Source organism: Heptranchias perlo, chromosome 5 (assembly GCF_035084215.1).
Source record: "Heptranchias perlo isolate sHepPer1 chromosome 5, sHepPer1.hap1, whole genome shotgun sequence".
NCBI classification, from domain to species: Eukaryota; Metazoa; Chordata; class Chondrichthyes; order Hexanchiformes; family Hexanchidae; genus Heptranchias; species Heptranchias perlo.
The window spans coordinates 87,428,572-87,456,419 of NC_090329.1; the positions used below are offsets into that span (position 1 = coordinate 87,428,572).

Below are 27,848 nucleotides of genomic sequence, written 5' to 3' on the forward strand. Positions count from 1 at the left end.
TAATTTCAGTTAAAAAAAATACAATTTTATATGAATTTTGCTGAGCAAATGGCTGCAAGGCAGCAAATGACCATTTGCAAAAAAATTACAGAGCACTTGTGTTTTACGCAAGGATACCATGGTATTTGTACATAGTGACCTAAATATCAAGTTAAACATTTACTGGCACAAGGTGATACTGAAGATGAGTTATATTAGATTATAAACAAGGGGTACTTGTAACTTTTAGTTGAGGGTCCCAACTCTCAGCTATGATTTGCTTGAGGGCTACTGTCAGAGACTTACCACCAAACAACTCCATGTACTTATTCACTTTGCATTCTTTTTCATTGAAGGAAAATGAATAGCAGATATATCTTTGTATAATCTTGTCATATGGTACTTACAGGTGAATAAGCTGGCACATTGGGGTTGCCAGTTTGCTTGTGCATGTGTCGGGAACAATGTACTATTTGGGGATCAAGATCATTTGACAACGGTTCCTCAGATTTGGCTGGGTCACTGGGATACAAAGGGTCATGCCTACAGTGTTGGCCCCTGCATGGTTATATGGTTGGTTGTTGCTCTTTGTGGGGCTTTAGGAGGGGTCTGTTGTTAACTTGTCACTGTATCCTGAGGTGGCCCATTTTCTAGTTGCTTTTATTGACCTAATTTTGCGGGCTGCCAGGTCTCACGCAGTGGCTGGAAATCTCTGTGTAAACCTACACAGTTTGCTAAGGCCAGTGAGTGCGTGGACCCTTTTTTTAAACTTTGCAATTTCCACCAGGCTTCCACTAAAAGTGCCAACGTGGATTCAGCACTTGCAGCCCCATACCATGAATTTTTGACACTTCATAGTGTCATGACATCAATATGCAGACACATGTGGTCAAATCAGTGTGTGCTCTGTATTCATGTCATGCTGTTTTTGGCCTTCTCAATGCCCTGGACATTAATGACACAGGTCATCATTGGAATGCCCTTATTATAGGAACATAGGAACAGGAGTAGACCAGTCGGCCCCTCGTGCCTGCTCCGCCATTTGATAAGATCATGGCTGATCTGTGATCTAACTCCATATACCCGCCTTTGGCCCATATCCCTTAATACCTATGGTTGCCAAAAAGCTACCTATCTCAGATTTAAATTTAGCAATTGAGCTAGTATCAATTGCCGTTTGTGGAAGAGAGTTCCAAACTTCTACAACCCTATGTGTGTAGAAATGTTTTCTAATCTCGCTCCTGAAAGGTCAGGCTCTAATTTTTAGACTGTGCCCCCTACTCCTAAAATCCCCAACCAGCGGAAATAGTTTCTCTCTATCCACCCTATCTGTTCCCCTTAATATCTTATAAACTTCGATCAGATCGCCCCTTAACCTTCGAAACTCGAGAGAATACAACCCCAATTTGTGTAATCTCTCCTCGTAACTTAACCCTTGAAGTCCAGATATCATTCTAGTAAACCTACGCTGCACTCCCTCCAAGGCCAATATTTCCTTCCGAAGGTGCGGTACCCAGAACTGCTCACAGTACTCCAGGTGCGGTCTAACCAGAGTTTTGTATAGCTGCAGCATAACTTCTGCCCCCTTGTACTCTAGTCCACTAGATATAAAGGCCAGAATTCCATTTGCCTTCTTGATTATTTTCTGCACCTGTTCATGACACTTCAATGATCTATGTACCTGAACCCCTAAGTCCCTTTGGACATCCACTGTTTTTAACTTTTTACCATTTAGAAAGTACCCTGTTCTATCCTTTTTTGATCCAAAGTGGATGACCTCACATTTGTCTACATTGAATTCCATTTGCCACAGTTTTGCCCATTCACCTAATCTATCAATATCGCTTTGTAATTTTATGTTTCCATCTACACTGCTTACAATGCCACCAATCTTTGTGTCATCGGCAAACTTATTCCCTCTTTTACCTTGAAGGCATGTCATGGGTGAGTGGCCTAAGCATACCACTCTCCTGCACTTACATCCACACAGTGCAGCCAGTGTAGATGGGGCTGCAAATTTAATCTTGGCATTTGTGTGTATGTGCTACTGGCCACTGTGCCTGCATAAAGTACTTGTACACGTAGGGTGTTCTGCTGTGATCTGGCCTTTAAGATAAAAGAGTCTTGACCAGGCAGCTTGCCAGTGAATCAGCATTCGATTTCAGGCCACTGCATCACTGGCAGTGCCCCTCAGGTAGGCCCTGGGAGATGGTGGGGAAGGCATCGGGCCAGCGGGATGATCGGGAGAGCGGAAAGCAATCAGGAGGGGGGGCGAGCGGAAGAGAGCCAAGCAGGAGCCGGCAACGGTCTTCAGACAGGCTGCATTCAGGGCAGCCCAATTTTGCAAACAGACACTAGGCTCATTATTTGCATGTGCGAGTGGCTTAATGCCTGTTTCAGGCGTGGGCCCTGGACGCCTCTTTTTCTGCCTTTACCAATATGGTGAGTGGTGCAATTCTGACGTGGAATGGTGCCGCCCACCATATTGGATGCTTTGGCACCCATTTTACGCCTATAAAACAGGTGCAGCATCGACCAATTTCTAGGCCATTCTCTCTTACTTCACCTTCCCTTAGTCCTAGCTCTAGTAACATCCCATTGCTTGTGACTATGAAATGAGGTGCACAGACCATAGGGAGCAGCAAATCTACTGAGGACCACAAGTAAGGGGGGAGCTGTTGCACAAGTGGCCCTCCAGCCATATCACACGTATCAATGCTACAAGCATAAGTGCCCCAATATTTATGGATAAAAAACAACAGGCATATTACACTGTGACGGTTGAAGTCTGGCTTTTGTTTTGGGGGAGGAATAATTTCTAAAAATGTAAAAAACAGGTCCAGAAAACCAGCTTTAATTGGAACAGGGGTTGGATTTCAGTGTAAGACCGTGAATGGAAATTGTATTTAAAAATAAAAAGGAAATATGTTTAAAATGATAAAGTGAGCTGAATACTGCCAGGACAAATGTACCAAGGTCACAGTTTGATTTTACAAAAAAAAATTTAAGAAAGACAAACCATTTTTTGCTTGGGCTCTATTCCCAAGTGGTTATTGTGTTCAGAGGGGGAAGAGTAGGGAACTGCAAGAAAAAAATGCAGAAACTGCAGTTTATCAGATCATCAAAGACTGTGTGAATATAGAGGCTTTAGCCTGTTAAAGCTGGAAATTATACTTGGAATTCTTTTTAAGGTTCAGAGGTCAGGCAAGTGCTCCCTGCAGTACAAAAGACTGTTATGGAGCCTCATTGACAATGAGCGAAGTTCAGGAAGCTAGATACGTCACAAGGTTACACTTAGGTTAGTAATACTCAATAACAAGTTCAATAACACAAACACCTTGGGCAAGAAGCATTTTTATATATATATATATATATATATATATATATTTGCATTCACGTTGATTGTTCTTAGAGTGACGAATAAAATCAATATTTATATCTTAATTGTATTTGACATTATTTAAGATTTCAATATTAAATCATTAAATAAAATAAAACTGTGGTTCTTTTTTTCTCCCATTTTGATACACTTGTTAGGATTGTCATTATTTTCTATATTGTGTTTTACAATTTACAGTCTTGCATTGACCTGGCAAAAAAATATGAGCTTGTAAAGGATTGCAATGATACGCACCTTTTTACATTTTAAGTGCTTAACAGAATTGTTCCATTAAAGGAAACAAGAATATAGATTACTCTTCCCCACCAGCTCCCTCCCAGCCCCCCCGTCAACAGTGCCTTTTTAAACAGGGAAGAAAATCAGCATAATGTGTTGCCTGATTCAGTCCTGCCATGATGTAAGACTCTCCTTCACTCTCTCAGCTTTCTCTCCTTCACCTGGGGGCAGCTGCTGATGAGTCTCTTGTAGAGGCAGCTTAATGACTGTTTCACGGCAACTGTCAGTTGTTTGAAGCCAAGTAGCACTGCGTATTGGTGTATGAGCAGACTTTTTACATGATTTGCCTGGCTGTAAATGAAAGATTTTTTGATGTAGTGAAATGTAATTGGCAAGTGTCAGCAGTCACAGATAATCATCTCCGCTTTTCTTCCTAATGGCTGCCTGACAAGTAATAACAATTAGCCTTTTCCCACTCAAACATTTCACACAAAAAATGACATGCCGACTGAAATCGTCCTGGAGAAAAGATTACTGCATTCTGATGTTAAATGTTAAAAATATAAAAGTTTTCTAGAACTTGTATATATTTATTGTTTTTTTTTGTTTTGCTGTTCCGGGGGTAACACAATAAGTGGTTACAATGTAGGATGAGACATGATATGGCTGTTCTTCAATGCATTTGAATTGAAATGCTTGAGCTTTCACTTCATATACAATCCTTGTACTGAATTTGTAACATCATCAATACAATGCAAAGGTTTAAAGATAGCATCACTTTTCAGGCCTACAATGACTGGAATGTATTCAGTACAGCCAGTGAACATATTCCACCCCCATTAGAACAGGAAGTTGAATGGTTTGTATGTTAGAATGAGATGCGTGCCACAGTGAGGATTCCATAGCACGGGATATAACATAAAAAGTCAGGAGGCAAGGTCCAGTAGCTTTATAGCAAGAAATATGGCTTCATCTGGGACCCTTTTATCAAGATTGGGGTGGGCATCTATAAAACAATCAGTGACCTCCATTGGAATATTTAAGTGCTCCCTTCCAGCTCTCTCATCTTCAGTCGTTTGCAGACTTCTTTATTTTTATAACATTCAGAATCACAAATCACCATCTTGTGGTGGTGGCTGATGTTAAAGGCATAGTGCCATCAAGGTTAAGATGCCTCCAACAATCAGCTATGATTGAACCAGAGGAGGGGTTGACAGCTGCACAGATTTATTATTTTTTATTTTGCGCGGGCTTGCACTGTTTAGCATGTGTGTGCGGGGAGTGGCATGAATTTGAGAATGCATTATTATTTTCCAGTGGTTGCATATTTGCATAATTTATTCAAGCATGAAGGATTACAACTACTTCCCTACATCAGTTAGTTCCCAGAGCAACCTTCGTCTGTGTGCTGAAAATTGTGCGACCAAAAATGCACGGCCGTTCTGGTGGGGGCCTGCCGGAATAGTGCCATCTCTACCGGGACCTGGATACACCAGATCTTGGCCACGGTGTGAAGTTTCTGGGATGGCCTTGTGAGGACGGAGCCTCCACCTGCCCTCAAAGGCCATTGAGGTAAAGGGTGGTGGGGGGGAGCAATGGTCTGTGGGTGGGGATTTCCAAAGTCAGGAGTGCTCACATCTCAGCTGTCAGTCAGGACTCAGTATTGGCTGAGCGCAGACGTACTTCACCAGCATGGGTGGATATGGGCACCACCTGCGTCAAGCTCATTTGCGTGAAAGAGGTGGGCATGTGCTCCCTTTCCGACGTTCCCTGGGCATCCACTAAGTGAGGCAGCCAGGAATTACTGAGCAGCACCTCGCCACTATATGTGTGTGTGTGTGTGTGTGTGTGTGTGGGTGGGAGAGGTGGTAGGGAGTGACTGGCTGTTCAAGGTGAAGAACACCCAAAGAAGTTTTTTAAAAACGATTTGTTTTTGAAGCAGCTGCTATCCTAATGACAATCGAATGCCGCAGGGACACTGGCATTGTGAGCCCCAATTCTACAGGATTCATATGAGTAAGCGGGCATACTTTGAATTGGGGTGGAAACTGTCAGGATTTCTAGCAGTTGATATCATCCTTTTTCTGATGTCAGCATGGAAGGGCGCGAATGCAAGAACCCCCCCCCCCACCGTCCCCGTCCCCGCTCCTGCTGGAGTTTTTCTACATTAAAATAAAGGGGTGGAGACCTAGCGAGACCAGATCCCACCCAAAACATCAGCCCAGCTGCTTGACTTATGCTGCCGCAGTGTTCTCCCAGGCCCAGGAATTTCTTTTTACATAAAGGCACAAAGAGGTATTACAACACCATCTGAAATTACGGGCATCTCCTTTGAAATAAGGTACAAATATTAATAAAATTCGCCAAGTACCATTTTTTGGGTTGAATTCTCCTCTATGGGACAGGACACAACCTGCAATCGCCCCTCCGAATCTGCCCGACTCAGTTCCCTGGATCAATAATCACTCATTATGCACAGCAGGCTCCTGGCAGGATTCCCACCCCCGAGAGGGAGCCCACCAGTGTGAAGAGGAGAATGCCATTGATGCTGTCGTGAGAACACTTATGCAGCACCAGAAAAGGCAGGAACATCTTTTAAAGGGGTAGAAGAGCCCTGAAGACTGTGTTAAGGCTCCCGCTGAAGGCTGAGGCCTTCAAGTAACTGCTGGGCTGAATTGGAGGAAGAATAGGCCTCTATAAGGCACCTCTCTCTCCACTCCCTGACTTTGGGGCCAATACCGCCAGTTCCTGAGTAGCTCTGGGAAGTGATGGTAAAGTGGGGCAGTATGTAAGGGAAATCCACCGAGGACCTGGGAAGGAGCGGCTATCATGGTCCCAGCGTGGAGAGGGAAATTCAGATTGGATAGGTAGGCCTCACCTCCTGAATTTTCTGTCATTGTCTGCCACTTTCCTGCCTGATTTAAAATGAGTTGCAGCGGAGTTCCAGGCCTGTATATCAGGCTTGTGTTTTACATAGTATTTACAGCACAGAAATAGGCCACTCGGCCCAATCAGTCTATGCCGGTGTTTATGATTCACACAAGCCTCCTCCCAGTATTATTTACATCATCTCACTCTATCAACATATCCTTCTATTCCTTTCTCTTTCATGTACTTTCAGAAATGCATCTATGCTATTCACCTCAACTGCTCCTTGTGGTCGCAAGTTCCACATTCTAACCACTCTCTGGGTAAAGAAGTTTCTCCTGAATTCTTTATTAGATTTATTAGTGATTATCTTATATTTATAGCCCCTAGTTTTGGACTCCCCCACAGGCAGAAAAAAATGATTGGAAATAAAATAAAATGTTGGTAAGCTCTATTCTAATCACTATAAAAGCCCCGATTTTAACTGGGGCTGTGAGTGCTGCATGCGGGGGCCACGACGGGCGGGACGTACCCATGATGACGCCAGTGTGAAGTTTGGGCTATTTTTAACTCCTGAGCTTTATTACCATGTTGGAGGATAGTCTCCCGCCCAAACCTGATGGAAATGACTAGGTGGCCAGTGGGTGGGAGCGAGATTTTTTTTGGCAGTCGGCTTCCACCGGGCACCTGAGGAAACAGTCCATGGCATAAGGTAAGTGGTGAGAGGGTGGCCCGGAGACAATCGCGGTCTGGGGAGTGGGAGGGAAAGCCAGGGCAGGGGAGGCCCAAGGTTCTCTTGTGGGGCCCTGAACAGCACTCCTGCTCCTTGTGGCCTACAAGGAAACCTTACTGGCCACATTGCTGCTTGTCCTCGGGTTTCACTGGCGAGTCCACCACTGTGCAAAACTTTCCCGGCCTGGGGTTAAAAGCTCCTCAGGGTCCAAATGACGTCAGCGGACCCTGACTTTAATTATTAATCAGGCCCCCGCTTGCCAGTGATAGGTGCCTTCCCCGCATCTGGAAACAGCGCATTTGAAAGAAGCAGTTAGGTCAAAGTAATGGGTGGGACCCTTTCCAGACGACAACAAGATAGCCCATGTTAGTGTTGACTTTGATGCGCGAGTCATTTGATAAAAACTAATGGTTGTTTTGCAGTTTATCTGCACCCTGATGCTGGGGTTAAGCTTGACATTGGATTAAATTGGACAGCTCTTTCAAAGAGCAGGCACAGACATGACGGTCTGAATGGCCTCCTGTGCTGTAAGGTTTTATGATTCTATGGTTATACTTGTGTGTCCCGATCTACTTTTTGTTGAGATAAATAATTGAAGTAATTTATTCAAGTTTTTCTTGGGATGTGGTGGCACTGGCAAGGCACTAATTTTTACCCATCCTTAGTTGCCCTAAGGGCAATGAGTCAACCACACAGTGTGAGACTGGAGCTACATGTAGGTCAGGCTGGATAGGGGAGGCAGATTCCCTTCCCTGAATGGTATTATTGAACCAATTGGGTTTTTATGACAATCTGGCAGCTTTTTATGGCCATGCAGCTGCATAGAATCATAGAATGGTTACAGCATGGAAGGAGGCCATTTGGCCCGTCGAGTAGGTGCTGGCTCTCTGCAAGAGCAATCCAGCTAGTCCCATTCCCCTGCCCTATCCCCATAACCCTGCAAATTTTTTCCCTTCGAGTACTTATCCAATTCCCTTTTGAAAGCCATGACTGAATCTGCCTCCACCACCCTCTCGGGCAGTGCATTCCAGATCATAACCACTCGCTGTATAAAGAAATTTTTTTCTCATGTCGCCTTTGGTTCTTTTGCCAATCACCTTAAATCTATTTCCTCTGGTTCTTGACCCCTCCGCCAATGGGAACAATTTCCCTCTATCTACTCTGTCCAGACCCTTCATGATTTTAAATACCATTATCAAATCTCCTCACTTCTCTGCTCTAAGGAGAACAACCCCAGATTCTCCAGTCTAGCCATATAACTGAAGTCCCTCATCCCTGGAACCATTCTAGTAAATCTTTTCTGCATCCTCTCTAAGGTCTTCACATCCTTCCTTAAGTGTGGTGCCCAGAATTGGACTCAATACTCCAGTTGTGGCCGAACCAGTGTTTTATAAAGGTTCAACGTAACTTCCTTGCTTTTGCCGCCTTCAAAGATTCATGTACATATACCCCCAGGTCTCTCTGTTCCTGTACCCCCTTTAGAATTGTACCATTTAGTTTATATTACCTCTCCTCATTCTTCCTGCCAAAATGTATCACATCGCACTTCTCTGCATTAAATTTCATCTGCCATGTGTCTGCCCATTCCACCAGCCTGTCTATGTCCTCTTGAAGTCTATTACTATCCTCCTCACTGTTTACTACATTTCCAAGTTTTGTGTCATCTGCAAATTTTGAAATTGTGCCCTGTAAACCCAAGTCTACGTCATTAATATATATCAAAAAAAGCAGTGGTCCTAGTACCGACCCCTGGGGAACACCACTGTATACCTTCCTCCAGTCCGAGAAACAACCGTTCACCACTACTCTCTGTTTCCTGTTACTTAGTCAATTTCGTATCCATGCTGCCACTGCCCCTTTTATTCCATGGGCTTCAATTTTGCTGACAAGTCTATTATGTGGCACTTTATCAAACGCCTTTTGAAAGTCCATATACATTCCATGTAATGTATTCCCAAAAGAGTCAGTTTATGGTTTGCACAGCCCACTCATAGACTTGACTCCCTTCCATTGTTTCAGCACACTTATCTTAATGCTGTTTATATGCCTACTTCTGTGGGGGCACCAGACATTCTCGGTTGCTTATTATAATGCAAGAAAAAAGGTTCTACTTCTCTCCAACTACGCCCAGCAGTAAAGCCTTTGTTTTTGAAATGAGATTCCTTCAACTCAGAATGAAAAATTTCTTGTAAAATTAAGGAAATCACGTGTGTGTTAATGAACAATTAGAAGGAGTTTTTTGAGAGCCCTCCTGGAATCTCCAAGAATTAAAGACTAATTTCCCGCACACTTCTGTGAGCTACCTGGGAGAGAAATCATTGGGAATTCTCAAAATTACTAATGAATAATGAATCTCATTCCCAGCAATTGGGCCCTGCCTGACCATTGGCCCCAGCCTCTCCCAGCATCAGGCCCCTCCCAGCATCGGGCCCCTCCTCCTCCCAGCATCGGGCCCCTCCTCCTCCCAGCATCGGGCCCCTCCTCCTCCCAGCATCGGGCCCCTCCCACTCCCAGCATCGGACCACTCCCCCTCCCAGCACAGGTCCCTCTTACTTCCAGCATTGGATTCCTCTCACTCCCAGCTTCGGACCTCCTCCCGTTCCAGCATCAGACCTCTCCCACTCTCTGCATCAGCCCCTCCCCCTCCCAGCACGGGCCCCTCTCACTCCCAGCATCAGCCTGCCCCGCCCAGCATCAGGCCCCTCCCCTCCCAGCATCCGGCCCCTCCCACTTGCGATGGCCTCCCATTTGAGATGGCCTCCCATTTTCCTCACATTCTCTGGCAGAATCAGTGGTAGAAGTCACCAGTGGGAAAGATCCCAGGATCGTGTTGCCATGGAATTTCCACTCCAATAAATTCTTCTTCCATTTTTACCACTGTTCTGAACCTTGCTCATGTTAAAATGTGTCAATAAAAGTTGACCCTTTTCCCTAAAATTTGTTTATTAGTGATGCCTAAGACCTGGTTAAGGGCCAGTTGTGATCAAATTGCAGAGCCTTGTGCAAGGTGGAATAGACACACTCATATAATAAGTTTAAAGAGGTACAATAGGGAAATCAATTATTAGAAATAAAAGTATCAATACATTAATCATAAGTTTAATAATTATTTTAACATCTAAACAAGAGGACCTAGAAATTCGATTGTGCAGCACTTGTTTTTTTGGGCAGGAAATGGGCACTGAAGAGTCTAATGCAAGAGTCTAACAGCATGCAACATGCGTGAGCTCAGTCCACGCTGGAAGTGCACCACACACCCTATTAGTGAGGGCACCATGTCGTCCTCCAAGACAGCCACCTGAAACAGGTGTTGGGCCCATTGCCTATGCAAACTGGGGACCTCGCGCCTGTTTCGGGCCCCTTTCTGAAATTAGGTAGTGACTGAGCGCAGTGTCTCCTTGGATGCTGTGGACAAAGTGGGTGGGCGTGAAGAACAGACTGAATGTGGCAGCTAAACTAACGGTCCTTAAAGGGACTGCTGGAGGCTGCCTCCCAAAGAGGTAAGTAACATTTTTTTTCATTTGTGACACTGCTGGAGGAGGAGCTGGACACATCCAAAAACACATTGAGAGAGCACCAGCTGGGGCTGATAGATGGGACAGTGCCAATAACTGCTGCCTGTCCCTCAGAGACAGTAAGACCTTCTGCCTAGGGGGCAGGAGAGCTTCTGTTGTCACTTTGAAATGATAGGTAGCTTGGAGCTGACACAGTCAGAGGCAGATCACTGAGCAGAGAGCTCTCATTCTGTCCGAGGGTTTCCAGATCAAACTATACAGGGATTTAAAGAACAGCCGTGTAGTCATCAATCTGGCTGAGATTAGTGTGAACGATATTCCAAATGTTTGCTCATTCTTCACACAGTGCAGCTTGGAAACCATCCTTGTTCCTAGCCAAGCCAAATATACAGAGTTGAAAAAAAAGTGTGGGAGCAAAACCAAGACAGATTGTAATTAAGGGAAAAATACTACTCCAGGACCGTAGACACGAAAGCCTGGATTTTCTGAATCAAGTGGAGCTCAGACAAGTGGCAGCAGATGCTGGGGTGGGAATGGGCTTTGCTGGATCTTAGTCCACTTTTTCACCTGTCTGATTTTCCCGTGTCACTACCAGCTAACCTCACCCCAGCTTAAAATTGATTGGCGTGTTTAAATGAGGCAGGCATTAAGTGGGGACACTGTGGGGCCGATTTTCATGGCCCCCAATGGCTTAGAACGGGGCAGTAGCACTCCAAAAATTGCAGTGGTGAACTTACCACCCTTTTCCTGCTCCCCATGCCTATCACCATTTCTGACACATTGTGAAAATGGGCCGCGAGAGCGCTACTTATAAGCAAATTGGGGTCCGAGGCCATCTCGTTGTCACCTCCAACCCCCCCCCCCACCCCGCCCCATGATTTCCTCCTTCTTTTACCCCTTCCCCTAAGTTTGAACTTCCAGCTCGGTCTGTGGAGGAGTCGCTGGTTCCACCCCTTCCCCCGATCAGCAAGGTGCCTGTGAACCCTGGTTTAGTGCTCATAGCACACTGATGTTATGCCGATGAGGCCCAGCCGTCCAAATGTCTTGTGTCTTTCTCTGAGGACAGGGGGTGGGTGGTGCATTCGCATCAGCTGCTGCCCACCCCGCGTCTGCCCAAAATGAAAATTGGCTCCCATACATCCCATTTTCCCTCATTACCTGCTCATGAACACACACCAATCACACCCATATAAAGTGGGCATCCATTGTTGCTAGGTAGTGAAGAAAAGGCGGGGGTTGATTTGAAGGGCCCAGTGCGTGATATGTAAGCTCTAGTTTTCCTCTTAGGTGCCACCTGTCTGGTAGGGGTGCATAAACTGCCTGGCTGCTGTGTGTCCAGATGTGCCTCTTGGGACTCTTGACTCTCATCTCAGACCAGTCCTAAGGCAGGACCTGCTGCAGGCCATTGAATGGGCAGCAGGTCCTGCCTCTTTTCTGCCAGATGTGTGCACATCTGCAGGGTGGCCAGATGTGCGCACATCTGCAGAGTGGCCTGTGTGTGCTGCTATGCTGAGAGACAGCATCATCATGTGAGTGAATTTCTGCTATGCCACTAATACTGGGCATTGGCTCCAAATGGCCACTGATTGGCAGAAAAGCAGGTTGTACGTTGCCAATCAGATCAGTGAAGCCCTGGCTCATGGTTGTCTGTAAACGCTAATGAAGCCTGTCAGTGCTGGAACAGACAGCCAACTGCACTCTGACGCCAAGGCCTCTATGGCAGCAGTCTCATTATCCATGACAGAAGCTAATACTGTCCTTGGGGCCTCTGCCATGGGAGCATCCACTGCAGATCTTCCTGCAGTCCTGCCTAGTCATCCATCCTGATGCCACAGATGGGGATAGTGGACATCTCAAATTCACCCGAAATCGGCTGCACATTCTCAGAGGCCATCCCCAGTGCCTGTGTAAGCGGCCTTCTTTTGAAAGTAGCACTCATGAGTCCTGGGTCTTCAAGCTCTTCAGCTGGGGGGCGATATCTCATGACCCGCCGGTCAGCAACATCTTGCTCCTTGTCTTCCACGCTCAGCCTGTGCGTTACCAGTGCACTCCGCTCTGCCTCATTCCCTAATTCATTCTGGGTGGAAGTTAGAAAGAATCGCTGTGGAGCTTTCAGATGATGAAGAGGCAGAAAGGCTTCATGATCTAGTTTGCTAACTGGTAACATGGAGTGCAATAGGATGAGATGGAAGGGAAGCATATATGTCCTGATGCATCTGCCCTCCTACTTCCCCACTTCGATTTTCTGACCGTGTCCCTGTGTGAGCGGAATGCAGTTGCTCCATAGAATCATAGAAATTTACAGCATAGAAGGAGGTCATTCGGCCCATCGTGCCTATTCCGGCCGAAAAAGAGCTATCCAGCCGAATCCCTCTTTCCAGCTCTTGGTCTGTAGCCTTGTAGATTACGGCACTTCAAGTGTATATCCAAGTACTTTTTAAATGCAACGAGAGTTTCTGCCTCTACTACCCTTTCAGGCAGTGAGTTCCAGACCCCCACCACCCTCTCGGTGAAAAAACTTTTCCTCAACTCCCCTCTAATCCTTCTCCCAATTACTTTAAATCTATGCCCCCTGGTTATTGACCTCTCTGCTAAGGGAAATAGGTCCTTCCTATCCACTCTACCTAGGCCCCTCATAATTTTATACACCTCAATTAAATCTCCCCTCAGCCTCCTTTGATCCAAAGAAAACAACCCCAGCCTATCCAATCTTTCCTCATTGCTAAAATCCTCGAGTCCTGGCAACATCCTCTTAAATCTCCTCTGTACCCTCTCTAGTGCAATCACATCTTTCATGTAGTGTGGAGACCAGATAAGTATGCAGTACTCTAGCTGTGGCCCAACCAATGTTTTATGCAGTTCCAGCATAACCTCCCTTGCTCTTATATTCTATGCCTCGGCTAATAAAGGAAAGTATCCCGTAAGCCGTTTTAACCACCATATCTACCTGTCCTGCTACCTTCAGGGATCTGTGGACATGCACTCCAAGGTCCCATGTTCCTCTACACCTCTCAGTATCCTCCCATTTATTGTGTACTCCCTTGCCTTGTTTGCCCTCCCCAAATGCATTACCTCACACTTCTCCAGATTGAATTCCATTTGCCACTTTTCCACCCACCTGACCAGTCCATTGATATCTTCCTGTAGTCGACAGCTTTCCTCCTCACTATCCACCACACGACCAATTTTTGTATCGTCTGCAACATTCGTAATCATGCCCCATACATTTAAGTCTGAATCATTGATATACACCACAAAAAGCAAGGGGCCTAGTACGGTGCAGAACCCCACTGGAAACAGCCTTCTGGTCACAAAAACACCCATTGACCATTACCCATTGCTTCCTGCCACAAAGCCAATTTTGGATCCAACTTGTCACTTTCCCTTGGATCCCATGGGCTTTTACTTTTCTGACCAGTCTGCGATGTGGGAACTTGTCAAAAGCCTTGCTAAAATCCATGTAATCCATGTACATCCACTATATCAAATGTGCTACCCTCATTGACATTCCTGGTTACCTCCTCAAAAAATTCAATCAAGTTAGTCAGACATGACCTTCCATTAACGAATCCATGCTGACTGTCCTTGATTAATCCATGCCTTTCTAAGTGACAATTAATACTGACCCTCAGAATTTTTTTCCAATAATTTGCCCACCACTGAAGATAGGCTGACTGGCTTGTAATTACTCGATCTATCCCTTTCTCCCTTTTTGAACAACGATACAATGTTAGCAGTCCTCCAGTTCTCCGAGACCATGCCTGCAGCCAGGGAGGATTGGAAAATGGTCAGAGCCTCCTCTATATCCTCCCTTGCTTCTCTTAACAGCCTGGGATACATTTCATCCGGGCCTGGTGATTCATCTACTTTCAAAGATGCTAAATCCCTTAATATTTCATCTCTCACTATGTTTATCCCATCGAATATTTCGCACTCCTCCTCCTTAACGACAATCTCTGCATCGTCCCTCACTTTTGTGAAGACAGACGCAAAGTATTCGTTATGTACCATACCCACATCTTCCGCCTCCACACACAGGTTACCTTTGAGGTTTCTAATAGGCCCTACTCTTTATGTATTTATAAAATATCTTTGGGTTTTTCCGGATTTTACTTGCCAATATTTTTTTATGCCCTCTCCTTTCTTTCCTAATTTCCTTTCTAATTTTACCTCTGCACTTTCTATACTCCTCTAGGCTTTCTGTAATATTGAGCTCTCGGTCCTTAACATCCAGGGGGCTCTAGATTTGGGAGTCCCAGCATTTTACTTTGTGGGAACATATTTGCTCTGAACCCTCACTATCTCCTCCTTGAATTCCTCCCACTGCTCTGACACTGATTTACCTCCAAGTAGCTGTTTCCAGTCCACCTTTGCTAAATGACATCTCAGCTTAGTAAAATTGGCCTTTCCCCAGTTGAGAACCTTTACTCCTGTTCTATCTTTGTCCTTTTCCATAACTATGCTAAATCTAACTGAATTATGATAACTACCACCAAAATGCTCTCCCACTGATGCCCCTTCCACCTGCCCAGCTTCATTCCCTAAAACTCACTCCAGAACTGCCCCCTCTCTTGTTGGGCTTGCTATGTACTGGCTAAAAAGGTTCTCCTGAATGCATTTGAAGAATTCTGCGCCCTTTATACCTTTTACACCGATTCTATTCCAGTTAATATTCGGGTAGTTGAAATCCCCTACAATTACTGCCCTATTGTTTTTGCACTTCTCAGAAATTTGCCTACATATTTGCTCTTCTATCTCCCTTTGACTGTTCGAGGGTTTATAGTACACTCCCAGCAGTGTGACAGCCCCTTTTTTGTTCTTCAGCTCAACCCACATGGCCTCATTTGATGATCCTTCTAACATATCATCCCCCCTCACAGCTGTAATCATTTCTTTAACCAATATTGTGACCCTCCCCCCTCCTTTTTTATCCCTCTCTCTATCTCGTCTGAAAACCTTGTAACCAGGAATGTTGAGCTGCCATTCCTGCCCCTCTTTAAGCCATGTTTCAGTAATAGCTAAGATATCCTACTTCCACGTGTCTAACTGTGCCCTCAGTTCATCTGCCTTATTCACTAGACTCCTTGCATTGAAGTATATCCCATGAAGCATTGCCAAACTCCTCTGTTGTCTATTTTCTAGCCTTGTTTTCCTCTGCCTTCCAAACTCACTGATTAATTTTGTGCTTTCCATTTCCAGCTCTGCTTCTCTCCCTTCTGAATCTACACTCAAGTTCCCATCCCCCTGCCAAACAAGTTTAAACCCTCCCCAACAGCACTAGCAAACATCCCCGTGACAATATTGGTCCCAGCCCTGCTGAGGCACAATCCATCTGGCTTGTACAGGTCCCACCTCCCCCAGAACCAGTCCCAATGCCTCAGGAATCTAAAGCCCTCCCTCCTACACCATCTCTCCAGCCACGCATTCATCTGCTCTATCCTCCTGTTTCTGTACTCACTACTGCATTGCATCGGGATAATCCAAAGATTACTACCTTTGAGGTCCTGCTTATTAATCTCTTTCCTAGCTCCCTAAAATCTGCCTGCAGGACCTCATCCCTCTTTCTACCTATGTCGTTGGTACCAATATGAACCATGACCTCTGGCTGTTCACCCTCCCCCCTCAGAATGTTCTGCAGCCGCTCAGTGACATCCTTGAACCTAGCATCCGGGAGGCAACATACCATCCTGGAATTACATCTGCGGCCGCAGAAACGCCTGTCTGTTCCCCTATCACTATTGCTTTCCTGACCTTCCTGCTTCCCTCCTGTACAGCTGAATCACCCGTGGTGCCATGGACTTAGCTCTGGCTGTACTCCCCAGAGGAACTATCACCCTCACCAGTACCAGTTCGAGAGCAAAATGCACTCAGGAGACTCTTGCACTACCTGCCTGGTCCTCCTTGTCTGTCTGGCGGTCACCCATTCCCTCTCTGCCTGCACACCCTTAAGCTGCAGCTGACCATCTCCTGAAACGTGCTATCCACGTAGCTCTCAGCCTTGCGGATGCACTGCAGTGATGCCAGCTGCTGCTATTATGTTGTAGCTCATAGGTCCCTAATGCCGACTTCTATTTTTTGCTGATAAAATGCAGTTCACTTCCTGAAAGCATTCAATTTGTACTCCTTTCTCACCCTGTGCCTGTGGCTTCAGCTCCTTTGAAAGGGGAGCAGTTGGTGGTTCATTCACTGGCACTGGTTAGTAGTTATGTTGTGGTGGTGCTGGTGCTTGCTCTGGTACAGATTCTCTTGTGTTAGTGCTAGTGAGAGGTGCTACAGTGGTAAATTCATGAGGTAGAGCTGGTGCAGATTGTGACCTCGGAGGCTCATCTGTAGAGTACATTACCCTGGGAATATAAAAATGAAGATGTGAAATGTTTATATATGCAAGTAATATTTGAAGCATGTGAAACTTCAAAGCTGCTTGAACGTGGATGCAGCATTCAGGATGAAAAATATAGTAAAATTGTCATTTTTGTTTTTAATGCACTTTGTATTGAGTGCCATATAAGTTGTTAAAAGTACTTAGAGACACTTGCAGGAATCAATGATGGTGACATTTACATCAAAGGCTCAACTTCCTCCAAAATCTCTATTCCAAAGATTTGTAAATGGCAGCTCTTTTAACATGAGTGTTCATTCCTGTGGCTCTAGGCCTGGTTCTTCTACTTTGAAGTCTTTTATTATATAAGATGACAGTTAGCAGACGAGTAACCTCCCCACATGCTTTGTGATGTGGCATGTGGTTCGGGGGGATTGACATTTTTTTAAATTCATTAATGGGATGCGGGTGTCGCTGGCAAGGCAAACATTTATTGCCCATCCCTAATTGCCCTTGAGAAGGTGGTGGTGAGCCACCTTCTTGAACCGCTGCAGTCCGTGTGGTGAAGGTTCTCCCACAGTGTTGCTAGTTAGGGAGTTCCAGGACTTTGACTCAGTGACGATGAAGGAATGGCGATATATTTCCAAGTCGGGGCGGTGTGTGTCTTGGAGGGGAACGTGCAGGTGGTGTTGTTCCCATGTGCCTGCTGCCCTTGTCCTTCTAGGTGGTAGAGGTCGCGGATTTGGGAGGTCCTGTTGAAGAAGCCTTGGCGAGTTGCTGCAGTGCATCCTGTAGATGGTATACACTGCAGCCACAGTGTGCCGGTGGTGAAGGGAGTGAATGTTTAGGGTGGTGGATGGGGTGCCAATCAAGCAAGCTGCTTTGTCCTGGATGGTGTCGAGCTTCTTGAGTGTTGTTGGAGCTGCACTCATCCAAGCAAGTGGAGAGTATTCCATCACACTCCTGACTTGTGCCTTGTAGATGATGGAAAGGCTTTGGGGAGTCAGGAGGTGAGCCACTCGCTGCAGAATATCCAGCTTCTGACCTGCTCTTGGAGCCACAGTATTTATATGGCTGGTCCAGTTAAGTTTCTGGTCAATGTGATCCCCAGGATGTTGATGGTGGGGGATTTGGCGATGGCAATGCCGTTGAATGTCAAGGGGAGGTGGTTAGACTCTTTGTTGTTGGAGATGGTCATTGCCTGGCACTTGTCTGGTACGAATGTTACTTGCCACTTATCAGCCTAAGCCTGGATGTTGTTCAGGTCTTGCTGCATGCAGACACGGACTGCTTCATTATCTGAGGGGTTGCGAATGGAACTGAACACTGTGCAATCATCAACGAACTTCCCCATTTCTGACCTTATGATGGAGGAAAGATCATTGACGAAGCAGCTGAAGATGGTTGGGCCAAAGACACTGCCCTGAGGAACTCCTGCAGCAATGAGCTGGGGCTGAGATGATTGGCCTCCAACAACCACTACCATCTTCCTTTGTGCTAGGTATGACTCCAGCCACTGGAGAGTTTTCCCTCTGATTCCCATTGACTTCAATTTTACTAGGGCTCCTTGGTGCCACACTTGGTCAAAAGCTGCTTTGATGTCAAGGGCAGTCACTCTCACCTCACCTCTGGAATTCAGCTCTTTTGTCCATGTTTGGACCAAGGCTGTAATGAGGTCTGGAGCCGAGTGGTCCTGGCGGAACCCAAATTGAGCATCGGTGAGCAGGTTATTGGTGAGTAAGTGCCGCTTGATAGCACTGTCGACGACACATTCCATCACTTTGCTGATGATTGAGAGTAGACTGATGGGGCGGTAATTGGCCGGATTGGATTTGTCCTGCTTTTTGTGGACAGGACATACCTGGGCAATTTTCCACATTGTCGGGTAGATGCCAGTGTTGCAGCTGTACTGGAACAGCTTGGCTAGAGGCGCAGCTAGTTCTGGAGCCCATGTCTTCAGCACTACAGGCGGGATGTTGTCGGGGCCCATAGCCTTTGCTGTACCCAGTGCACTCAGCCATTTCTTGATATCACGTGGAGTGAATCGAATTGGCTGAAGACTGGCTTCTGTGATGGTGGGGATAATGGGGGGAGGCCGAGATGGATCATCAACTCAGCACTTCTGGATGAAGATGGTTGAAAACGCTTTCGCCTTGTCTTTTCCACGCACGTGCTGGGCTCTTCCATCATTGAGGATGGGGATGTTTACTGAGCCTCCTCCTCCCATTAGTTGTTTTATTGCCCACCACCATTCACGACTGGCAGGACTGCAGAGTTTTGATCTGATCTGTTGGTTGTGGAATCGCTTAGCTCTGTCTATAGCTTCCACTGTTTAGCATGCATGTAGTCCTGAGTCGTAGTTTCACCAGGTTGGCATCTCATTTTAAGGTATGCCCAGTGCTGCTCCTGGCATGCTCCTACACTCCTCATTGAGCCAGGGTTGATCCCCGGCTTGTTGGTCATGGTAGAGTGGGGAATATAACAGGCCATGTGGTTACAGATTGTGCAATTCTGCTGCTGCTGATGGTCCACAGCGCCTCATGGATGCCCAGTTTCGAGCTACTAGATCTGTTCTGAATCTATCCCATTTAGCACGGTGGTAGTGCCACATAACACGTTGGATGGTGTCCTCAGTGTGAAGATTTTGTCTCCACGAGGACTGTGCGGTGGTCACTCCTACCAATACTGTCATGGACAGATGCATCTGCGACAGGTAGATTGGTGAGGACGAGATCAAGTAGGTTTCTCCCTCATGTTGGTTCGCTCACCACCTGCTGCAGGCCCAGTCTGGCAGCTATGTCCTTCAGGACTCAGCCAGCTCGGGCAGTTGTGTTGCTACCAAGCTACTCTTGGTGACGGACATTGAAGTCCCCCACCCAGAGTACATTCTGTGCCTTTACTACCCTCAGTACTTCCTCCAAGTGGTGCTCAACATGGAGCAGGATTGATTCATCAGCTGAGGGAGGGCGGTAGGTATAGTGTATGTAAGTGATAGGAACATAGGAACAGGAGTAGGCCATTCAGTCCCTCGTGCCTGCTCCACCATTTGATAAGATCATGGCTGATCTGTGATCTAATTCCATATACCTGCCTTTGGCCCATATCCCTTAATACCTTTGGTTGGCCAAAAAGCTATCTATCTCAGATTTAAATTTAGCAATTGAGCTATTATCAATTGCCGTTTGCGGAAGAGAGTTCCAAACTTCTGCAACCCTTTGTGTGTAGAAATGTTTTCTAATCTCGCTCCTGAAAGGTCTGGCTCTGATTTTTAGACTGTGCCCAAATTCCGAAAATCCCCAACCAGCGGAAATAGTTTCTCTCTATCCACCCTATCTGTTCCCCTTAATATCTTATAAACTTCGATCAGATCACCCCTTAACCTTCGAAACTCCAGAGAATACAACCCCAATTTGTGTAATCTCTCCTCGTAACTTAACCCTTGAAGTCCGGGTATCATTCTAGTAAACCTACGCTGCACTCCCTCCAAGGCCAATTTGTCCTTCCGAAGGTGCGGTGCCCAGAACTGCTCACAGTACTCCAGGTGCGGTCTAACCAGGGTTTTGTATAGCTGCAGCATAACTTCTGCCCCCTTGTACTCTAGTCCTCTAGATATAAAGGCCAGCATTCCATTAGCCTTCTTGATTATCTTCTGCGCCTGTTCATGACACTTCAATGATCTATGTACCTGAACCCCTAAGTCCCTTTGGACATCCACTGTTTTTAATAGTGTTGAAAACAATTGGCCTCAATTGGAGAACCTCATCCACTAACAGATCACTTTCTATCAGTTAAACCTGGGATTCGTTCATCTCTTTTTTACGTTTGCAGTTTCCTTAATTTCGGACTGTCAGTATTACCTCAATGAAACCTATGATGAAAAGAGATGATTTACTGTCCGCTGGTTCTCTATCTTAAGCAGAATTTGTGTGAGGAGGGAGTCGAGAAATTGGGTAGCTAGCGCTTTCAACCAATCTTTGCTGAAAACAACGCCTGCTGAGTTTTCCACTCAGGCTTTACATCCATATTCTTCACTGCAATTTTTCTTTGTTGTTGACCTATAACTTAGTTGTTTCTTTTATTCAAATACTACTTGTGTGGACTGCAGCCCTGATTTTAACTCCTTGCACCTGACTAGAACAAGTTTTTCAGGGGGTTAAGATCCTTGCGCGACCGACTTACCAGATTGCGCCATTTTAACAGGCACGTTCTGACAAGCCAGCGAAGCCCTCGCACAGGCACGTGAGGGCCTCATTGACATTTGAAAGGGGGTCTGATAACGTCACTTTGACTCTGGCTATATTTTAACGCTGGACAGCCTCTTTAGGCACCTGGTGTCCCTCGCCGAGTACACTGGACATGAAGGAGCAGCAGGTCCCGAATAGGGCCGAAAAGGTAAGTAATTGATTTTGATAAGGTTTCTTTGTGGGCCAGAAAGAGCACGAGTACTCCTCCGGGCCCCATGAGGAAACCTAAGGCTTTCATCCTCCAACCACAATCGCCTATCCCTCCACCATCACTTACCTGACTGCCGGGGATCATTCCAGCACTCCCTCCCCGTGTGCTGACATCATTGATGCCAGGTTCGGGCAGGAGTCAGGCTTTGTATATTTAAATGAGGCCCTGGAGTTAAAACGGCTCAGGTCTTACGTCGGCATTGCTTGATGCTCACCCCGCAGGCCCCACATTCATCCCTCGCCCTCAATTAAAATCAGGGCTAGTGTCGTTAGAAATCTCCTGCAATTATGAAAGGAAAATATCAATTATTTCATCAATTTATGAAACAGGAAAGCTACAGATAACTGTCAGAAGTGCACTAAATTCAGATATTATTATTGATGTGTTTTGTTTTCTGGGATAAACTTCAAAAGTGGTAATCATGACCACTGTCCAGCTTCATGTCATTTTTAATTTAAAAAGAAACAGCATGCTTTCTGGTACATACTTCCAACACTGGGGAAACATGAAAAATTGGTTTCCCAAAAACAAAGTGAACGGATATAAAATTGCTATTTTTTAAAATTAGGAACAGTGCATGGTCAACACAATGTCAGTGTTCTAATTGATCAAAATTGTAAAGTTTTACAGCATTTCTGACGAGTCATTGAGTAATAAGCATGTGATGTAGTACTGAGCCATTTGCCAAGAAAGTCCCAAGTTCAGTCTCTCTGCATAGAAAGGTTACAGCACGGAAGGAGGCCAGTTGGCCCATCGAGTTCACGCCAGCTCTATGCAAGAGCAATCCAGCTAGTCCCACTCCCCCGCCTTTCAAGTACTTATCCAGTTCCCTTTTGAAGGCCATGATTGAATCTGCCTCCACCACCCCCTCGGGCAGTGCTTTCCAGATCCTAACCACTTGCTGCGTAAAAATGTTTTTCCTCATGTCACCTTTGGTTCTTTTGCCAATCAAACCTATGTCCTCTGATTCTTGACCCTTTCGCCAATGGGAACAGTTTCTCTCTATCTACTCTGATAGAGTAGATAGATCCTTCATGATTTTGAATACCTCTATCAAACCTTTTCCCAACCTTCTCCGTTCCAAGGAGAACAACTCCAGCTTCTCCAGTCTATCCACGTAACTAAAGTCCCTCATCCCTGGGATCATTCTAGTAAATTTCTTTTGCACCTTCTCTAAGGCCTTCGCATCTTTCCTAAAGTGCGATGCCCAGAACTGGACACAATATTCCAGTTGTGGCCGAACCAGTGTTTTATAAAGGTTCATCGTGACTTCCATACTTTGTTACTCTATGCCTCTATTTATAAAGCCCATGAATCCCATATGCTTTTTTTAACCGCTTTCTCAACCTGCCCTGCCATTCTTCAATGACTTTTGTGTACATATACCCCCAGATATCTCTGTTCCTGTACCCCTTTTAGAATTGTGCCCTCTAGTTTATATTGCCTCTCCTCATTCTTCCTACCGAAATGTATCACTTCACATTTTTCTGAGTTAAATTTCATCTGCCACATGTCGGGCCATGCCACCAGCCTGTCTATATCTTCTTGAAGTCTATCACTATCCTCCTCACTGTTTACTATCCTTCCAAGTTTTGTGTCATCTGCAAATTTTGCAATTGTGCCCTGTGCACCCAAGTCCAAGTCATTAATATACATCAAGAAAAGCAGTGGTCCCAGCACTGACCCCTGATGAACACCACTGTATACCTCCCTCCAGTCCAAAAAACAACCGTTCACCACTGCTCTCTGTTTCCCGTAACTTAGCCAATTCTGTATCCATGTTGCTACTGCCCCTTTTATTCCATGGGCTGCAGTCTTGATGATAAGCCTACCATGCAGCACTTTATCAAATGCCTTTTGAAAGTCCATATACACCATATCAACCGCATTGCTCTCATTGACCCTCTCTGTTACCTCATCAAAAAAACTCTATCAGGTTAGTTGAACATGATTTGCCTTTAACAAATCCGTGCTGGCTTTCCCTAATCAATCCACACTCATCCAAGTGACTGTTAATTCTTTCCCAGATTATCGTTTCTAAAAGTTTCCCCACCACTGAGGTTAAACTGACTGGCCTATGGTTGCTGGGTTTATCCTTACACCCTTTATTGAACAAGGGTGTAACATTTGCAATTCTCGAGTCCTCTGGCACCACCCCTGTATTCACGGAAGTTTGGAAGATTATGACCAGTACTTCCACAATTTCCACCCTTACTTCCCTCATCAACCTAGGATGCATCCCATCCGGACCAGGTGACTTATCTACTTTAAGTACAGCCAGCCTTTCTAGTACCTCTTCTTTATCAAATTTTAGCCTTTCCAGTATCTCAACTACATCTTCCTTTACTGAGATTCTGGCAGCATCTTCTTCCTTGGTAAAGATGGATGCAAAGCTTTCATTTAGCACCTCGGCCATCCCGTCTGCCTCCATGAGTAGATCCCCTTTATGGTCCCAAATGGGCCCCACCTCTCCTCTTACTACCCATTTATTGTTTACATGCCTGTAGAAGACTTTTAGATTCCCTTTTATGTTTGCCGCCAGTCTATTCTCATACTCTTTCTTTGTCCCTCTTATTTCCTTTTTCACGTCCCCTCTGAACTTTCTATATTCAGCCTGATTCTCACTTGTGTTATCAACCTGACATCTGTCATATGCCCCTTTTTTCCCTTTCATCTTACTCACTATCTCTTTTGTCATCCAGGGAGCTCTGGCTTTAGTTGCCCTATCTTTCCCCCTCGTGGGAATGTACCTAGACTGTACCCAAACTATCTCCTCTTTAAAGGCCGCCCACTGTACAATTACAGTTTTGCCTGCCAATCTTTGATTCCAATTTACCTGAGCCAGATCTGTTTTCATCCCATTGAAATTGGCCCTCCTCCAATTGAGTATTTTTACTTTAGACTGGTCCGTGTCCTTTTCCATAGCTATTCTAAACCTTACGATACTATGGTCGCTGCTCCCTAAATGCTCCCCCACTGACACTTGCTCCACTTGGCCCGCCTCATTCCCTAGAACCAAGTCCAGCAATGCCTCCTTCCTCGTTGGGCCGGAAACGTACTGGTTAAGAAAGTTATCCTGAACACATTTCAAAAATTCCTCCCCCCCTTTGCCCCTTATATTATTATTGTTATCCCAGTCTACATTAGGATAGTTGAAGTCCCCAGTTATCACTACGCTATGGTTTTTGCACCTTTCTGTAATTTCTCTTCTTAGGTGATTTCAGTTGTGGTGAAGGCATTACAATTAACCTGAGAGCCACAGAGCTAGGAACGGGAAGAATCAACCCGGATTCCTCCTCCTGGTCACTATCCATGCTGGAAGTTCTTGTGCTTGGACAGCATTGGGAATGATCTCTTTTGGTCACTATGTGTAGCAACATCTTCGACAAATTCAGGAGGATATCCTCTGGTCGCTACTTCTGGCAAAACCGTAAACTGATTTTTTTTTTTGACATGTTTACAATTTTGATAGAAATTGACCAGAGGAAAGCCTTCCAAATTTGTTTGCATGTTTGACTCCCACACTGAACAGAGAAAATCATTTCCACAGACCAGGACAAAATTGGGTTTAATTACACTGCCTCCAATTGTTGAATAGTGTGCCAACACTCTAGGTTCACACATGAAGAACCCGTGAGAAACTACCCAATTTTCAAGGCACAAAGGGAGAAAAGTAGAGAAGATGGCGGGGGGGGGGCGGGGGGAGGGCGGATAAAAAGTTCTCCGTATAAACCTCTATAATATAATATAAATAAAGCTGATGGCTGTCTGTGATTTACAGGCAGTAATTCAATCTCAGGTTAATCTGACAAAAAGAGCTTGAGAGCAATACTGTCATGGATTATGGTGTCACTCGAACTCCTCAATTGGATTACTGGCTCACACTTCACTGACAGCCACCTACAACATTTTCAGAAACTCCTGATCTGAGGGTTGTGTTTCTGTTGCCATGGTTATCTAATTTCATAAAACAAATATCCAAAACTTTGTTGATCCTCAAAACCCTGCAAACCATCATCTTCTGAAATAAACTTTTAAGTACCAAGGTATTAATTATAGAACCACACATAAAAACATCTACAAGTTACTCCTGTTAATTCAAAGTCATTTTTGTTTGAAAAAAATTGAATTATCCAGTCATTTGAATTAAGTAATTTAAGTTAAAAGGCACAGGGGACATTTTTTGCTGGAAAAGAATGTGAATGAACACACAATTCAAATTAGGAGTATATCGTACAAAGATAAATTCACACTAGAACTCACCAGAATGTTGTCACATTGTCATACTTGTTGAAAATGCCGTGAAGACTCAATAATAAATGTAAACTTTTCAATAGTTTTATCTCTTAATATAGAGCTAGATTATGTTTTGTGATTATGAAGTTTATTGGATTTTACATATGATGTTATTTGGTGAAACATGGTGCAAATAGGCAAGTGAAACAATTACAGTTAAAAACCATTGTCAGTCGAGTATGATCATTATTAGAATGAAACGCATAGTATCTATAAGAGTAAGAGAGGAGAAAGGATCCCAGAGGATAAGCCTAACATATTGAGAAGCTCATTTGGATGACTTCTATCATATGAATTGAAAGGATGAAGGATTGGAGAGAAATATTGTTGAGCAAAGGTTTGTTTGAAGGGGAGAGATCTTCATTTAGTGCACTGATTACCTTATGTATAGCGCTCTTGACTTCAGAATAATGACACGTTATTTTCTTTTATCACAAGAAAAATCCTCCCAACTCACTGCACCAACTGTTTAAAGTATCAGATCCAGTCTGACCGACTCCAGAAACATACACACGATCCAATCTTAAAATTCAACCATTGCGGATTTACTAATACTGTATAGAATTATTGATTGTATAAGCAAAACTTTTCAATGCAGAATCCTGATACAAACATACTATGCTCTCAACACATATGCTCAGTACACTAAATACAGTCCGTTGCTGCCACTGCGTACTGAGAGACAGAAGGACATTTTGAAAATCTCATCACTTTGTGTAAAATCTATCATATTGTTAAGTGTTTCTGTACTTTACTTTTGTTCAGACTGAATTGCTGAATGAATGATTAAATGAGCTGTAGTACAAAGGTTTGCCAGCTGACTATTTTTATCCAGAGTTTACTGAATCCCTGATCCAAGCACAACATTTCTTGGCAAATTAGTTGAACATTTATCAGGATTCAGCTGTAGTACTAGCCTCTACTGTGCCAACTGCTTCACCAGCACATTCTGTACGTAAGAAAGCTCTCTCTACAGTACAATTTGGCAAGACATTGCATTTGGCATTTGGTTTTGCTCATTATTTGACTTTAACGTATGTATTTGTTCTAAAGTCTTTATTAAACTATTTATTTAAGAAGTATAAAATCAGAAATTGCTGGAAGCACATAATTCTGATGCAGCATTTCTATGATAATGTTTGTTGATGCTGATGAGCCTGCTGTGTATTTTCAGCATTTTCTGTTTTTAATTTCAGATTTCCAGTATTTTTATCTCTTTTTCGAATGTGTTCTGCATATGGATTTGTATCCGAGTGTGATGTCTTACTGATGGTGTGATAAATAATACAAGTTTTATGAATGCAATCCTGGAATTGTATGGTTCAAATCTATTTGAGGTTATTATAATACGTGAGGGCTGAAAATTCATCATAAGATCACCAAGTTGCCTTCAGATGAGGGAAGCCCATTTGGTCCATCTCAGCTCATTCATTCAGGAAAACCCTACAGCACCCCCTCATCATGGCATTGAACTGTTTCATAAACTGCCTTTGTATTGGGTTTAGCAACATGCTTCTGCCACCAGCTCCTGGAATGTGGGTATTGCACGGGCAACAGTAACTTCAAAGTGAACTTTCCAGATTCACCAAGATTGATCAATTTAAAGATCTAAATTTGCCTTTTACCAGTTTGAACCTGTGTTCTCATGGGATTTGCCCTTCATTACGTTCTTAAAACTGGTTCTACGAGTGTACCATCAGGATAAGCAAGATATATTCGACAGCATAAACAACGGGAGCAGGCTCACAGATGTCAGGCTCTAGGAATCTGAAGTAAAAGAGCAGCCAAAAAAACAGCATCGGAGCTCACATCACAAATTGTGTCTTTTATAAAGCATTTTTTTTTTGCTTTCGGGGAGTGAAGCAAAAGGCTGTAGTTTACATCTCAGGGTAAATTTTAAGAATTTCTGCTCGCGGCGTAAAGCTTAGCCTGCTGGAAATGCATAGTGGTAATGTGGGCACGGAGGGCAGCAGACCTACAGGATTTCTTTCCATTATGTCACCTTTAATGACCTCTGGATGTTCAGCCAATGAAGTATTTTTGAAGTGTATTCACTGTTGTAATGTA

At 44.7% G+C, this 27,848-nt stretch overlaps 1 protein-coding gene and 1 long non-coding RNA gene across 2 annotated transcripts in view; one reads left to right on the forward strand and one right to left on the reverse strand.

Moving 5' to 3' along the window:
• LOC137322176 (PC3-like endoprotease variant B) overlaps window positions 1-27,848 on the forward strand; it is a 633,356-nt gene that overhangs the window by 63,141 nt on the left and 542,367 nt on the right. The window lies entirely within an intron of this gene.
• Window positions 3,840-26,407, reverse strand: LOC137321449 (uncharacterized). Its single transcript, XR_010962818.1, has 3 exons — window positions 26,162-26,407; window positions 21,552-21,764; window positions 3,840-3,946 (listed from the first exon to the last, which is right to left on the reverse strand). It is a non-coding gene; the product is annotated as an uncharacterized lncRNA (long non-coding RNA).